Source organism: Culex pipiens, chromosome 3 (genome assembly GCF_016801865.2).
Source record: "Culex pipiens pallens isolate TS chromosome 3, TS_CPP_V2, whole genome shotgun sequence".
NCBI classification, from domain to species: domain Eukaryota; kingdom Metazoa; phylum Arthropoda; class Insecta; order Diptera; family Culicidae; genus Culex; species Culex pipiens.
Genome location: NC_068939.1, coordinates 42,331,924 through 42,348,288, shown reverse-complemented (window position 1 = coordinate 42,348,288; position 16,365 = coordinate 42,331,924). Strand labels below are relative to the sequence as shown.

The 16,365-nt window shown below is 34.1% G+C and overlaps 1 protein-coding gene across 4 annotated transcripts in view; it reads right to left on the bottom strand.

Annotated features, from left to right (window-relative positions):
• Positions 1 to 6,210, bottom strand: part of LOC120412372 (inositol 1,4,5-trisphosphate receptor) — a 72,418-nt gene extending 66,208 nt beyond the window's left edge. For all 4 annotated transcript variants that reach the window (XM_039572793.2, XM_052709534.1, XM_039572794.2 and 1 more), the window contains exon 1: positions 5,863 to 6,210. The gene's annotated coding sequence lies outside the window, so the exon portion shown is untranslated. The remainder of the gene's footprint in view (positions 1 to 5,862) is intronic.
• Positions 6,211 to 16,365: the final 10,155 nt, after the last annotated feature.

The window sequence follows — 16,365 nt, the reverse complement described above, 5'->3', positions numbered from 1 at the left end:
AATTCAAACAAGTTTTTTTTTGTGAATATGAAGCCGAAACAAAACTCGTTGAAAAAAGGTTCGAGAAAATGATAAATTCTACAACATTTTGCAGCGTATTCAAGTCATAAAAGCGGACCACATGATGCTCCAAAATTGAGGAAGCATCTTTTTACTGTTGTAAAATATAAGAGCACATCAATCATCTACCCCTAACATCAACTTTTGGCACGGCCAATAAAAATTTACATCTGTGTACACATTCTGCCAAAAGTTGAGAAGTCGATTCTGCATTCAATAAAATGTAGGTGCTTTCCAAAGATTACGACAGTTTTTCATCACCAATTGCTGGAATCTAGGGATGAACACACCTTGAACAACAAAAAAAGTGGAAAAGGTATAAAGGATCCTAGCAACACCAACTCGAATGAAGATTTAAATCCAATCTCAATTCTTTCTTTTTGAAGTTTAGTTTAAAATATGTACGACTTTAAAGCAAGGATATTTGTTCTCCCAGCCACAATCAGCATCCTTTTGAAGCGCACTCAAGTGAAATGTCAATCCCTGAAAGAATAAACCCGGGTGAAACCATCATCAAAGCTCAAGGGAGGACTCGAATTGGTGGCGCACGCCGTGACGCGTGTCCTCCGGGCGCCACGATCTCCCGGATTAAGATAAGTGCTGTCAATTTAGATTATTCTCCGCTCGTTTATGCTTTTTCCACAATATGTTGTGATGCTGTAATGCTTTGTGGGGGAGACGCTGGACAATTGAGCATAAACAAATGGGGAGTAATTTAGAATGATTTAGTGCATCTTCTCTGGTTGAAAGTTTGTTTGGATTTTACTTTTTGTTATTTTATTTTATATACAAAAGATTGAAACTTTTTTTTGTTGACAGTTAAGCAAATAAATTACTAGTGTATACATCTAATGTTTCTAGACAGCACAAAAAAAATAAAAGAATGGAGGACTCTCTTTCTCCTCTTCTCATGAGGGAAGAACACCCAACAGTTTCGTCGTTCTGCGTACTTATTTTACGAGCACAGAATTTCAATTAGTCCAACTTCCTCGCGCCAAATTCACTGTGGGGCATTAAAACAAATGCAGTCAACAGTGGACCACCAAAGTCACTAAAGGTGGACCCTCCCCCCTCCTGTTTTGTTTTGTTTTGAGGTGGCCAAGGGACACGTTGCTGATTGCTGGTTAGAATCAGCTGGTCGTGGGTGGAAATCAGTGGCAGAGACAAACAGACTTGAAGCTTATACTAGAGCCCTTATTGATAAGGCCTACAACTTTGCCGAAGATACCAAATCGATCAGAAAATTGTTTAATTGTTTAATTGTTTAATTGTTTGATTTTGTGAATTAATAATATCTGATAAAAAAATAATTTATTAAATTCTAGTTTTTGGTTAAGATCTCTTTAATAAATTCAAAAAGAACTTCAAATTAAATGTAATTTAAAAATTAAATGTAATTTCTCAACCCAATTTCAGTTTAAAAGAAGGCAATTATATCTCCAATGCTCTACTTCTACCAGTACACGCAAAACTCACGCGACTCGCTTGCCCCAGTGAAAGGGAAAAGGCAATTTGACGTTTAATTTATTAGGTGTTGTGTGTGCAAACACATATTTTACCCCTCGCGAGCTGTCGCTGGACTGTGGAGAGAGTGATGGCCTCTGCAAACCGAGCAGTGTACAATTCCGAGGGTAAAGGTTGGTTTGCAGGTAGAAGTTAAAACAATTAGATTAGCAGTTAGTTGAAACATTTAAGTTTTTGAGAAATTTGAATAACTTTGTTGTTTTTGTAGCAAAATGTCAGAAAGGGTAAATTTAATTCGCATAAATTTTCGATTTCCCAAATATATCTTTCAAAGAACAGTTCCACAAATTTCTTCATTCAGCATCCTAATTGGATGCCACAGCCACTGACTTGTACGTGCTCTGCAATCAGCATTATTCTATAGAAACCAGGCCTGACGTATTCATTGCCAGGAGCGTTTCCAAAGGATCACCTTTCCAACTTCGAGCCTTAACCTTTCGGATTTGAATCGATTCGAATGAAAATCCTTACTATACGTACTCGAATGAACGCACTGTTAAACAAAATCAGATTTGGTGTCTCGGGCTGATCATTTTTTACAGTGCCCCTTCTGATTGCTTTTCCTTGAGAAATATCTACCCTGGCAGGAAAAGCGAACAGAACCTTTCCTTACAAATGGTTAGGTATTTACTCCAGGAACAAAAAAAAGTGAAGGAAAATAAAAAGCGTAATCGTTACCTTTCGTACGCGTGTAAACATCAATACCATGGCACGGTGAGAAACGACGGCTCAGACGTTCTCGTGGAAGCACCTGGGCGAGGTTATGTTTATGTGTGCGCACGAACACACATGCAATAAAGAACGCCAAGAACTCCCAAAAATATAAGAAGCACCATCACGGGTAGTTTGTTTGGTTTCGCCCGAATCGCAGAAATTGAGCAACTTTTATTTGGGAAAATCCCGCCAAGGGAAAAACGATGCACGTGTTTCTTTTTGCAGCTCGAGCAGCTATGCCATAAACAAGCGAAATATTTGGAAGAGTCAAGAAAAAGAAAATCCCCGACAGACGAACATAATTCAACGGAATTGGTTTTGTGCGCGATTGTTTGTTTATCGATAAGATGGAACGATTCCTTCGGCCCACCCAGCTCCGTAAGGTGTCGATCAACGATTTTGATGGGGAGGTTTTTTTTTTGCGCTGTCACCACCTGGCGTGCCGCCGCCGGTTTCTACTAAGGATGCCAAGAAATGGTTTGTGCGAATGAAAGAATCGTAACAATTCAGTGTTTTTATTGAAGCGAACCATAGAGTTAGAATCGATTTTTCGCAGAAATACTCAGATAAATATTTGTTTCGTTTTACATTTAGTTAGGTATTGAGTTTCATTAATTTATTATCACAGGTATTGCAGTTGAATATTTAGTTTTAACAATTTGATTTTGACCAGCATTTATTTGTAAATTATGTAGTAATTTTCAAACAAAAAAGTTCAAACTCGATTAATAATAAATATTTTTTTAAAAGGTTTGTTTCATCATTTTAAAATTGCAAAAAACAGGATGGAATCATGTTCCATTTTTAAAAATAATAACATGCTTTTTCAAATAATGTCTAAATCAAAACGAAAATTCCAATATTTATCTTTGAATTCTTCAAAATGTTTAATTTGAACTAGAAAAACATTTAGATTTGTTCAGCTTTTCTTCATTTTTATCAAAATTGAACATTCTTGTTATTTCAAAGACATTTCTAAACGATAAACATTTTTTACTTAAAAATTATCATGCAAAAGTTGCTTTGTGTCTTTATTTTATGTTTGTTTTAATAAAAATGTTTACGTTTAGATACAAATATAAACAACCTGTATTATAAACATAGGTTTCTCAACAGTGCAAGAGATTTTTTCCGGAAATTTCAACATCAGGAACAAGAATTTTATTTCATTTCTCAGGTTTACTTTCAAACTTGCGAAATTTTTAAAGCTAAAGCAGTCAAATTATGCCAAACTCAAAATCATTTAACATTCGTTTTGTTTTATTGAGAGCTATAAGTAAATAATTGGTGGAACGAAAAAAAGCGGACAAAACAGCTAAAATAATGAAGATAAAATTTTCCAGCGAAACAAAAACAAAACAATTAATTAATCTCTTTTGTATCTTTGTAACGTAAAAAAATGCTATTTTAAATTCTATCCAGATTATTTCATTCGTTCATCAGTTAACATTTTTTTTTTGTTACGCCTTGCTAAGTTTTGGGGGATTTTTTCAATTTGTAATAATTTTATCTCGATGGTTACAATTAAAACTTATTTTTTAAGCAATTTAGTGCAAAACAATCAAAAACTTATATTTCTACTGTTTTTGTTGTAATAATGTAATACACATTTTTTTCATTTTTGTTAACCCTCTACAACCCAACCCCGCCTTTAGACGAGCTTCGATTTAAAAATCGCTATGTAATTTTTTTAAGGGTCAACTTTGGCTGTGTAACTAACATTTCCTATATTTTAAGTAAAAAGAAGTATGCAGTAATTTTTGTAGTGTCCCAGACTATGCCTATACGCATTTTTTACATTTTAAATTATAACGGTGCCATTTTATAGCAGAAAATGTGAAAAACAAGCAAAAAATTTAAAAAGTGACTGTAAAAACATGAATAGGAGGTGTAGAATAGGTCAAATTCTACCCAAAACAAACATGAACTAATCAAGATAAATGAAAAATAAAATACTAAAAATGAAACAAAAAAAAAAACATAAAAAGAGAAGTAAAGTTTTTCGTAGGACAAAAGTTGCTTCTCAAAATGACCTCCTGAACACGGGGAAGATAAAAATTTTCGATAAAAAAAATTTGGGCAGTAGATGGTTAATTTGGGAGGGTGGTGTAATTTAATTGAAAAAAAGAAAAAAATACTTTTTTTTTGTTTTTTGTTTTTGATTTTCAATCTAAATTTACTATCATAGTTTTATGTTTTTGATTGTCATTCTAAATGCACGATCACAATTTGAAAAAAAAACACGAAACTTTCGGAAAAATACAAAAAAACTTAAAAAAAAGTAAAAAAAAGAAAACATTTTGTTTATGTGTTTTTTTTTTGCTCAAGAATACTTGAATTTTTGAAAAAAAAAATTGTTGAAAAATCAGCTATTTTTTTATTATTTCTTGTCCACTAAATTCAACTAAATGTTTTAGAATAAAATCGTTCATGATTTAAAAAAAATGTTCGCTCTACAGCATTGCCTGGGCGTTCTCGTTTGCAAGATTCTTACTCGAAACTAGGTGTCCGAAGGCTTGATTGCTGAGGCAATTGCAAACCTCTTTTTACACCTTAGCTTCCATACACCCCGGGATTCGAACTGACGACCTTTGGATTGTGGGTCCAATTGCCTACTAAAAAATTATCTAAGAATATTTTAAATGCTGAAACACTATTAAAGTTATCTTGCAATCATGTATGAAAAAACAAAGCTTTATCAAAAAAGACTTTAAAACCATGTCCAAACATTCCAAAATGGTTGATAATTATAATCAAAGAAAATTGAATATGAAATTGTTTTCTATTGATTGATTGATTGCATTTCCACTTCAAATGAAATCAAGAAGTTTTTTTTGAAAATTATTGTTTTGGCCCAGATTTTACGGGGATTGTATGAAGGAATAGGCAACATAAACCTGCAAAATACGTCTTTAAAAAAAATACAATCTAAAATAAAAAAAATAGCCCAGGTTATTGCAGGTTCTAAAAATTCAATTACCAGGAACCGTCATCAAGGGGGTGAGATTGAGTCATACAAACTTCAGCATTTTTGTTGAATTGAAATGAGAGTTGTTTTTTCTTAAACCATGGTTTCAAGAATCAAGAAATTATATAAATTTGTTTAAATATGTGAATAGCTTACATATGACAGAAACTTGCAAAAATTAGTAGATTGTTCCTCATTCATTTAAATTTTTTACCAAAAGTTCCATTGCATTCTCCAACCTCCTCTACAAAACTGCAAGTTAATACAGCCCACCCGTACCAAGGTCAATATGACATTAAATTGTGCAAAACTTTGCTCCATCATGCCAGGCAGCAACAACAATCCAGCCCCGAAATAAAATTAATTTATTTTTGTAACGACCTCCCCAATTGTCCCCAGCTACTGCAAGCGCTGGCCAGCCAATAAACCTTCTCTTCCCGAACCTGCCCCCCTTTCAGTTGAGCTCCATTTACGAATATCTTGATTGCTTTTGGCGGCGGGTCGCCCGTTCGAATTCGATGATTCAATTAAAATTATTACCCCAAGTGTACGTGTACACTTTAAATACGAGCCATTGTTTTCGTTGCTTGACTTACCAGGAGACCAGTTTGGTTTGGTGACGAAAGATGAAACTTGAACTCGCAAAAAAAAACAAAATCAAAACTGCAACTGCTGCTAGGGGGTGGTATCCAATAGTGGGTTTCTTCTTCTTGGTTTGATCGACAAACACATTAATTTTCTTCTTTTCAGAAGATGCACTTTTACGAAGATTGGTTTATAACCTTTTATTCTTCTTTATCTTTGCTTCCTGTCACATTAACAATTCATGAAGACTTGTTGAATTATTTACTTTTTCTTCACTTTATCTCTTCCACTTTACTTTTTAAACACAAAACACATTTTCGTTGCACAACTTTCGTCGATCTCTACCACACGCTGCGGAACTAAATGCATAATGTAAATAATTAAACATTCTCTTCTTTCATTAAATTACCGGTAAAATTCCCTCAGCCTTTGCAAAACACCATGTAATGTTTCAGATTTCGCAAAACCGAGAGGCTGCTCCAACAAGTAAAAACAACAAAAGGCACTCTGGTGAACTGGTGGAGCCGTGGTTGGTTATGGTAATGTGATACACTTTTGTTTTCTGAATGTATATACCAAGCGCGCGCGCCCTTAAAGGGGTACTTCTGCTCCTTTTTGCAAGCCAGAAGAGGACACATTTTCTTCACGACGAGAGCTCACGTAGATGGGAAGAGGCGTTACCGGAGCAAAAGAAGCTGTCTTTGTGATGGGACCTAATATTAAAGTTGATGGTTTATTTTGTATAATCTGAACTGATTTCATAAAAGATTGTTTAAATGAGAAGAACAAGTTGTAAAAATTTACATTGTTATTTTAGGAAATTTTTAACTTTTTTTTGTCAACATTTTAAGATAAATGCAAATCACTGATCTATTGCATAAAATGTTTGATAAGAATCCAATAAAATTTTCTAAAAAATAATCTAATCAGAACACATCAACCTAAGTCTGGTGCTCGAAAAACTACGCTGTATGTAAAGTTGAAATTTAGTAAGAAAAAAAAGTGGATGACGGGGGGTTAAAAATGTTAAATTAAATGGCCACGTGGTTTATACACGAGCCCTTACAAAAAAGTAATAGCTCAACCAAAGATTCAACTAATCATCGCTTGTGTGCTATCTTGTGACACGTCTGCAGAGAAATTTTCTACGAATTAAAAAACCCGAGCTTAAAGCTGGTGAAAAAATGTTTTTCAAACAAAAATTACTTTTTTAACTTTTCAAGGTCGAGTTTTACAGCTTTGGTACAGCATTACATTTTTAATAAGAATCTCACTTTTGGGAATATTTGGATTTAAGGAGCGCACCCTACACACCAAACCGTAAGAAAATTGGGGTTTTCACATCTTTTTTTTATTTTTCCCATATAAACTTCACCTTCGAGTATTAATGAGTAATTGTTGACCGATTTTGCTTTTTCTTTTTTTACTATTGAAAACAGGACCATTAGTTTCTGAGATATTGGTACCAAATTAAAGGCTGTTTGGATGAAACTTAAAATACTTCCATTTTCTTGTTTCTTTTTATTTTATTCGCTGTATTTCAGCAACCAGAGGTCCAGTCTTCAATGTCTCTTTGGCAATTTTATTGTAAATTTAAAAAATAGGGACAGTAGGGTGACAATAAAAATCAACATCAGTTGGTTTAAAAATGCTTTATTAGAAAAAAAAATACGTTATTTCAATCTCATCAATCTTGATTTTTTGTTCTTTTCTTAAAAATCAGGAACATAAAAAAATGACCAGTATCGTTGAAAAATGCTTCCTATGAAACCTATCAATTTAATGAAATAAGTAAAATCAACAAAACTTAAAAAGTAATTCATAAGTTTATTACTGCAATTTTCATGCCTCGACAAAACATATGTTGAAACAATATATTGTTAAAAGATTATTTTCACGATCTGGTCAAGGTTGAGGGGTGGTTGATCGTTTTGTGGTTGAATGCTGAAAACAAAAGTTATTTCACAAATATATTGAAATTTTATTTTTTTTTAAATTTAATTCAATGCATTTATATTTTCCTTGTAATTCAAATTCAATGACAGAATTTCATATTTTTTAAATACAGTTTAACTTAAATAATATATAGTTGCAAAAGGATTTTCAATAATTCTTCTTTCGATTTCAATAAAATTTGAGTAAATTTTGGTCTGCCATGAGTTTAATCCCGAGGCTAAATATTTTTAAGTACAAAATACTCATAACTGAAAAAGTTTGACGAAAATTTTGATTAAATTTCTTTTTTCAATCATATTTGAACTTTCAATAACACAGTTTTTTCAACAATAATGTTTGTTTCGTATGATCGGGATTACAGTATGAATAAATTGTACGTGTTATTATTACAAAAAATAAAAAAAGCTTCAACTAAACCATAATTCGCTAAAATTACAAAATCAATTTATTGATGGGCCAAAGGGCCATTTTACGTGATCATTCAAAAAGGGTCCGCGGGCCATACTTTGGCCACTCCTGATTAATCATTAGAGTTGGTGAAACAAAAACAAATTCGTCAAGGTTAACTCGACAAAGTTGCTTGTCATAAAATTTTACATAATAATTTCACACTTGACAATGATCCAACATGTTTAACGCCACCTTTTGATAGAATTTTTAAATTTTACTTTTTCTCCATACATTTTGCATTTTTCCATACAAACTTCAACGATCAAGCAACCTTATCAACCTTGAGATTTTCTAACATTTTCAAAAAAAAAATCACCCTAATGAACAGCTGCCAAAATTATATAGGTGAACCAATGACACAAAATGGCATCTTTGGTCTTAGAGAAGGCCCCCAAAAAGTTTGAGCGAAATCAAAACATAAATAAAATAAATTTCTGGTTTTGGAGGAAAATTGGTCTGCTGCAAACAAGACAGCATACTTAAAATTCCGAAAAAAAACACTTAAAAAAGTTTTAAAACCTCTGCCATTTTCCATTACTCAACTGGTAAAAATATTGGAACATGTCATTTTAAGGGAAATTTAATGTACTTTTCGAATCTACATTAGGGTAATTTTTTCATTTAGAACATTTTTTTTCATTTTAAACTTTCGTGTTTTTTCTAACTTTGCAGGATTTTTTAAGAGTGTAATAATGTTCGTAAAATCGCGATAACTCGTGATGGTTACAAGCAAACCCCTTATGTTTATATATCAAAATTTTTGTAATTGTCTGCTCTACAACCTTGCAGAACATTATTACACTCTAAAACATATTCCTGCAATGTTAGAAAAAACACGAAATAAAAAAATGAAAAAAATGGTTTTAAATGAAAAAATGACCCATCTGGATAAATGTAGATTCGAAAAGTACATTAAATTTCGAATTGCTGAATAAATTTTCAACAGTTAACATATGATTTTAGGAAGAAATTTTCAGCAATGGTTATGAAATCATAACCCGTTTTTTTACAAGAGAATTATGAAAGGACAGAGAAAGAAAAAACATTATTTTTTAATGATTCAGAACTCAGTTTTCTTGGTATGTAGTCGGAATCGGTGTAGTGGTGCCTCTTACTGAGTAGGGGCAGGGGGGGGGCAGAATGGACCATGGGGGCAGAAAGACCCACCCTTGGTTTTGGGCTTTAGGATGGATTTAGACCAACTGTTAGGCAAGGGTCTTATAAAGGACGTCAAATAACATCACCACACCGAAAACGACGTTTGAATTCATTATATTTTTCGAATTATGAGCAAAAATGTAAATTTATGACAAAACCACGAAACTGTTGTTTATTTCGAGGTTCTTAAATAAGCTTTCTGAAAAGTTGGTTTGTTTGAAAAAGTTTGTTCAAGCTTATAATGTTACTAGATGTTTCTACCAAGGTAAACAAACAACAACGGAACCTTCAAATCATTTAGAGGTTGGTGGTGGAAGTGTTAAATTAAAATCCTTTTGGGGGCAGAATGGACCACCCTTTTCCTGCCTTATAAAAACAATCAAAAGTTACGAAATTTGAGCTAAATGGATTATTTCATTCCTGGTGAGCAATTCTCTACCAAAACCGGAAATGGATTTTATTTGTATTTTTTGATTTGGCTCAAACTTTGTGGGGGCCTTCCCTATGACCAAAGAAGCCATTTTGCATCATTAGTTTGTCCATATAAATTTCCATACAAATTTGGCAGCTGTTCATACAAAAATGGTACGTAAATATTCGAAAATCTGTAACTTTTGAAGGAATTTTTTGATCAATTTGGTGTCTTCGGCAAAGTTGTAGGTATTGTCAAGGACTATTTAGAAAAAAATAGGTACACGGAAAAAAAAATTTCCCGACTTTTTTATTAACTTTTTTTTCACAAAAACTCAAATTCCCAAAATACGTATTTTTTGATTTTCGAGATTTTTTGATATGTTTTAGGGGACAAAAATCCGCAACTTTTGAGCTATAGAAAAACATGGTCAAAAAATCTGCCGCCGAATTATGATTTTTTGAAAAACTGGTGATTTTTGGAAAAAAATCGAAATTTCATACATAAAATTTTTTTGACCTCATTTTTTTATGCAAAATTGAATTTGCAATCGAAAATTACTTTACAGATTTTTCGATAAAGGGCCCCGTTTTCAAGATATAGCCACCGAAAGTTTGATTTCAGCGAAATATTTGCAGTTTTTCAATTTTTAAAAATAGTGACCATGAGTGACCATTTCTAAAAAATTTTTTTTTGAAAAGTTCAGAAAATTTGCTATAAAATTGTCTAAGATACATTGAAGATTGGACCTCTGGTTGCTGAGGTACAGCGGCTTAAAGAAAAAGAAACACGAAAATTGAAGTTTTCTAAGTCTCACCCAAACAGCCCACCATTTTCTAATGACGATATCTCAGCAATTAATGGTCCGATTTTCAATGTTAATACATGAAACATTCGTGAAATTTTCCGATCTTTTCGAAAAAAATATTTTGAAAAAAATTAAATCAAGACTAACATTTTAAAAGGGCCAAACATTGAATATTATGCCCATTAAAAATGCTAGTATTGATTTAATTTTTTTCAAAATATTTTTTTCGAAAAGATCGGAAAATTTCACGAATGTTTCATGTATTAACATTGAAAATCGGACCATTAATTGCTGAGATATCGTCATTAGAAAATGGTGGGCTGTTTGGGTGAGACTTAGAAAACTTCAATTTTCGTGTTTCTTTTTCTTTAAGCCGCTGTACCTCAGCAACCAGAGGTCCAATCTTCAATGTCTCTTAGACAATTTTATAGCAAATTTTCTGAACTTTTAAAAAAAAAATTTTTAGAAATGGTCACTCATGGTCACTATTTTTAAAAATTGAAAAACTGCAAATATTTCGCTGAAATCAAACTTTCGGTGGCTATATCTTGAAAACGGGGCCCTTTATCGAAAAATCTGTAAAGTAATTTTCGATTGCAAATTCAATTTTGCATAAAAAAATGAGGTCAAAAAAATTTTATGTATGAAATTTCGATTTTTTTCCAAAAATCACCAGTTTTTCAAAAAATCATAACTCGGCGGCAGATTTTTTGACCATGTTTTTCTATAGCTCAAAAGTTGCGGATTTTTGTCCCCTAAAACATATCAAAAAATCTCGAAAATCAAAAAATACGTATTTTGGGAATTTGAGTTTTTGTGAAAAAAAAGTTAATAAAAAAGTCGGGAAATTTTTTTTTCCGTGTACCTATTTTTTTCTAAATAGTCCTTAACAATACCTACAACTTTGCCGAAGACACCAAATTGATCAAAAAATTCCTTCAAAAGTTACAGATTTTCGAATATTTACGTACCATTTTTGTATGAACAGCTGCCAAATTTGTATGGAAATTTATATGGACAAACTAATGATGCAAAATGGCTTCTTTGGTCATAGGGAAGGCCCCCACAAAGTTTGAGCCAAATCAAAAAATACAAAAAATAAAAATGGTCGAAATCGGCCGGTTTGGTAGAGAATTGCTCTGGTAGCTTCACAAATCACGTTTAATACAACATTAGTTGATTTTTCAATTGTTTTGATGTTTATTTGTTAAAAATAGTGTCTTAATTCGACATATTTACACTTTTTTCAAAATGATTGTTTTGTTAAGTAACTATTTTTATAAAAGTGATCAAACTTCATGGAAACAATGTTAGAAAGGTCCCTTAAGTCATTTCTTATCTCCCTTCAACGTTGTATTAGACGAAATGGCTTGTTTTCTAAGGTGGCCCATTCTGCCCCGCAGGGTGGTCCATTATGCCCCGCATCCTAGAAAGTTAGTCGAAAAAACACATTTTTTTAAAGTGCTTCAAACATAGTTTTAAGTAATCTTTTTCAACCAAGTATAAACATTCCAAAGCATAAGGCTACTATACTGGATTCATAAATTTGTATGTTTTTGTAAGGTTTTCTGTACATTTTACTTAGGCGGACCATTCTGCCCCCCCTGCCCCTAATCATCTTCCGCGAGGAAGAAGTTTACACTATGTATTTAATAACTTCTTTGAATAAATCAAAATCAACTTTAGCAAATTAAGAAATTCACACGATAATTTGCTTTCATAAATCGCTAGAAATTCCTTTCCTCAAAGCGACAATGTCGTAACACCCGGCACTGATTGACGCTGGCGTTTGCTCTTTCTTGTTGTTTTTCGTCCATCCCACAGCCCAGTAGGGTCCGTTTGACCTAAAACCCCAAAAGCAACAACAATCAGCCGGGCAGCCCGTGGCAGCATGTACATTTATATTGTATACATTATTCATCACCACCGACCGTCGTCGTCGTCACCATCGAGCAATTATCGAGTGTTGTTTTCACTCCAGCCCGAATCCCCTGAACGCTCAACTCAACTCAATCTCGCAAACTCGCGGTTCCCCTCAAATTTGATCGGAGATTGTCTAAACTGGTGTCGAAGGTTTCTTCACCCAAAGACCTTGAGGGAGACCATGTGACAGTGGCAGGTATCGCTGGGCCCCGTTTAAGGTCGTTCAAGGCAACCCCGAAGCTGTCGCGCGGAACAGGTTCTCTGGATTGCTGGCAACGCTGCCACAACTTAATTGCAACAAGCTCCCTTGGATTCCCTCTTCCGTTCCGCCCTCAACTCGCTGGCAGTGCCAGCTCCGGTTACAATTCCTCAGGTATTCCGATGCTCTTCCTAGTTTTCTTCTTCAAAGGTGGTTCCAACTGGCCGGAATGACCTCTATTCAACAGGCTTCGTCTTCTTCCGAGCTCTTCAATCACTGCTGGCAGCTTTTTTCTTCCTTTCCCAAACTGGGGCCTGGCCATGTTTGCCCTCCCCCTGGGACCAGTTTTCAGAACACTTTTCACTTTTCCCATGACATTCACACCATCGCACAATTCAGGAAGACCGGAACACCGGAAACAACCTTTCCAAGTTCCAGCTTACACGGTGTTTGTATAGGTCTCACGTTGCTACCTCTTGGGCTGCTTCTTCTTGATTCTCTCACACTGGCAGTGTGTGTAGTAAAAAAAACAACACTCTTCTTGCTGCTCCCCCCAACTCACACACACACACGAACACCCAAGTGCACGCGGTCACAGCTGGAGCAGCACCCCACCGCCACCGCCTGCTTCTCCAGCGTGGAGCAACAACAATAACACACACACTGCACTCTGCGAGAGAGAGAGAGGAGGAGAACTCACCAGCGAAAAACCACGACCGTTCCGAACGACACCGCGCGAGCAACTGAGCAGCCGAAGTCGGCCCCAAAAGCAAGCAAGGTGGAGAACACATGCGGCGATGGAGCCCGCCCGATCGGGCTCGGTTGGCGATGGGGTGGTAGAGATGGTTGGATTTGGGATTTTGGGCTAGGAGATTGTGGGTGGATATTTTATATTTTTTTTCTGGTGAACTCTTGTTAAATTTTTTAACAATTTTTAATACTTAATAACACTTTATTAAAACTGTAAGAATTAATCTAATTCACACCATATACAAAGTATAAAAATTTAAATTACGAGCCATTGTTTTAACATTAAATGAAAAATGTGGTTGAAGTCAACTGAAAACAATCGAAAATGCCTTTTCTGCATTGATAATCACATTTGGCATGTTCAGAGCTTGTTTATTTTTTTTTAATTTTTATGAAATTTCACTGCACCGTAAAAACATTTATTTTACAAATAATTTTTTGTCAATACTTAGATATTTTGAAAACTAATGCTGGAAAAACAACTAAACAGGTGATAAATGCATTTTAAAACATTTTTTTAATTGAAATGATGAAACCATGCCTCATAAATCTTTTTATTTCATTTTTAGCCACCCCTTGAACTTTAGTTTTTAAACTTCGAAAAATATTTGCAACGGTCTTAATACGGTCCTGAAAATTGTTATGTACAATGTAAAAAAAAGATTGAAAACATTTCTGAACACTTTTTTTCATTTTAGGCCGTTGCAAATATTTTTTGAAGCTTATGTCCCTCGACCTTGCAAGGCCAAATGTCCAAAGTCGAGGGGGGAGGACAAAAAAATATAAAAACATAAAAGTGAAAAAACAAGTACAGTCTAGACTCGATTATCCGAAGGCCTCGGAAAAATTTCACTTCGGATAATCGAATCACGAATTTTTCTTTTTCGCTTTCTTATTTTTGGTTGTCGAGCTTAAGTATGACCCCCAAACTACGCTTTTTTTAATCCAAGATGGCGGCCAATATGGCGGTGACGAAATATTGAAAAATGCATTTTATTATTTAATAAGCAGTTAACTATTCTAATTTGACTAAAAAGGGGTCGCTGAACTCGAATTTGATGTTTAAAACAAGAAAACGAAAAAAAAAACATAAGGTTTGAGAAATATTCGCAACGGCCTGCAAAAATTTTTCAAAGTTTATGTCGCCCCCCCCCCCTCCCCTTCATAATTGGTCCGAAAAATCAGGGAGCAAAAAAAAATATTTTTTCAGAAATCTTCAAAATTTTAATGAAACTAGGAGTCAAATCAACATAAAACAATCTAAAACGCATTTTTCTGCATTGATAATCATATTTAGCATGTTTGGACTGGATTAAAAGTATTTTGAATTTTGTACAGCACCGCAAAAACTTTTTTTTGCGAAAAAATAAATATTCGTCAATACTTAGTTATTTTGGAAAACAATGATTGCAAAACCACTGGGCAGGTGTAAAATGCATTTTTAAACACTTTGTTCATTCAAATGGTGAAACCATGGCTCGTAAATTAAATTTTTAAACTTTTTTATTGTCTGCCCCCCCCTTCGACTTTGGCCAGAGTCAAGGGACATAAACTTCAAAAAATGTTTGCAACGGCCTTAATGCAAAAAAAAAAAAATAAACTGACAAGACAACATTTTTTAGATAGATCATCTATGGTTCGAGCTGCCGAGTAGAAACTTTTCTGTCAAGAAGGGCCGCGGAGCTATTTTTTAAAAATTGATTTAAAAATACATTTTAAATCCTTTGCGATCGTACAAAGAGTCATTGTACTCAGAAAAACAAGCTTTATCATTGTGAACAATAATATCTCAAATTTAAGCTTAATTTCTAACATTTCAATAAAAAAAAATTGTTGGAAAATGCATTATACCTTCGTCCGTACAGTTGATTGCACCTTAGTTTCCATTGAATGTTGCTTACGTCTAAAAAAAATATTTTGCCCTCTGATTTTCGAACCCATTATGAAGGGGAGGGGGCGGGTTATTTTGCTATATTAACTATTTTTTCAAGCGGTGTTAAAACATAGTTCATAACTTTGCTTTGATTTTACATAAATTTTACTTAAATTTAGTAAAAAAATGTATCAAACTTTTGCATATTTTATCTTAATTTAGCTTTTTCTTTTAAATTGCTTTTACAATTCTTGAAATTTTCTTTAAATGGCAGTATTTTTTCTAAAATTAATCAATTATGAGTAAATTTTATTTTATTTCGACTTAAACTATGATATATTTTTACTTTTCACTGAAATATATTTACTAGGGTGGGTACGTTTTTCAAAAAGTTCTCGGATCAAGTTTTAGTATGGTTCCCCTTGTAGGGCATGCCCATAGGGACTTTCATGCCAAATATCAGCTCATTTGGTTGTAAACTGGCTGCGCGCATCAGGGTTAAAGTTAACATGGGAATTACTATGGGAAAATTTGAAATTTTGTTCAAACGCTCCTACAGGTCTGGGAAAATAACGCGCCAACTTCTGGTATGGTCAGGCCTATGGGGAATGGTCTGGAGAACACTTTTCCCGAAGAGAGCATATGGATTCGTTGTCCCTAGACCTGGCGCATCGGCAAACAATCCGAGGTCTCCGGAATCAACGGGTTTCCCTGAAAAAGCATCAAATTTTCCTTAGCATGCTATGAAAGTTTGATGAACACCGCGACGCCATACGTCAGACAGCTACCACGTGGTTGAAATATTTGCAAAAAAATACAAATAAGCTATGCAAAGATTCTGAATTCGACTAAATAATATCAGGATTACTCGAAATGATCATTTTCTAGTTAAAAGAAGGATTGCAATTGAATATTCCAGCCGTTTCTTACCCACGTGGTAGCTGCCTGACGTATGGCGTCGCGGTGTTCATCAAACTTTCATAGC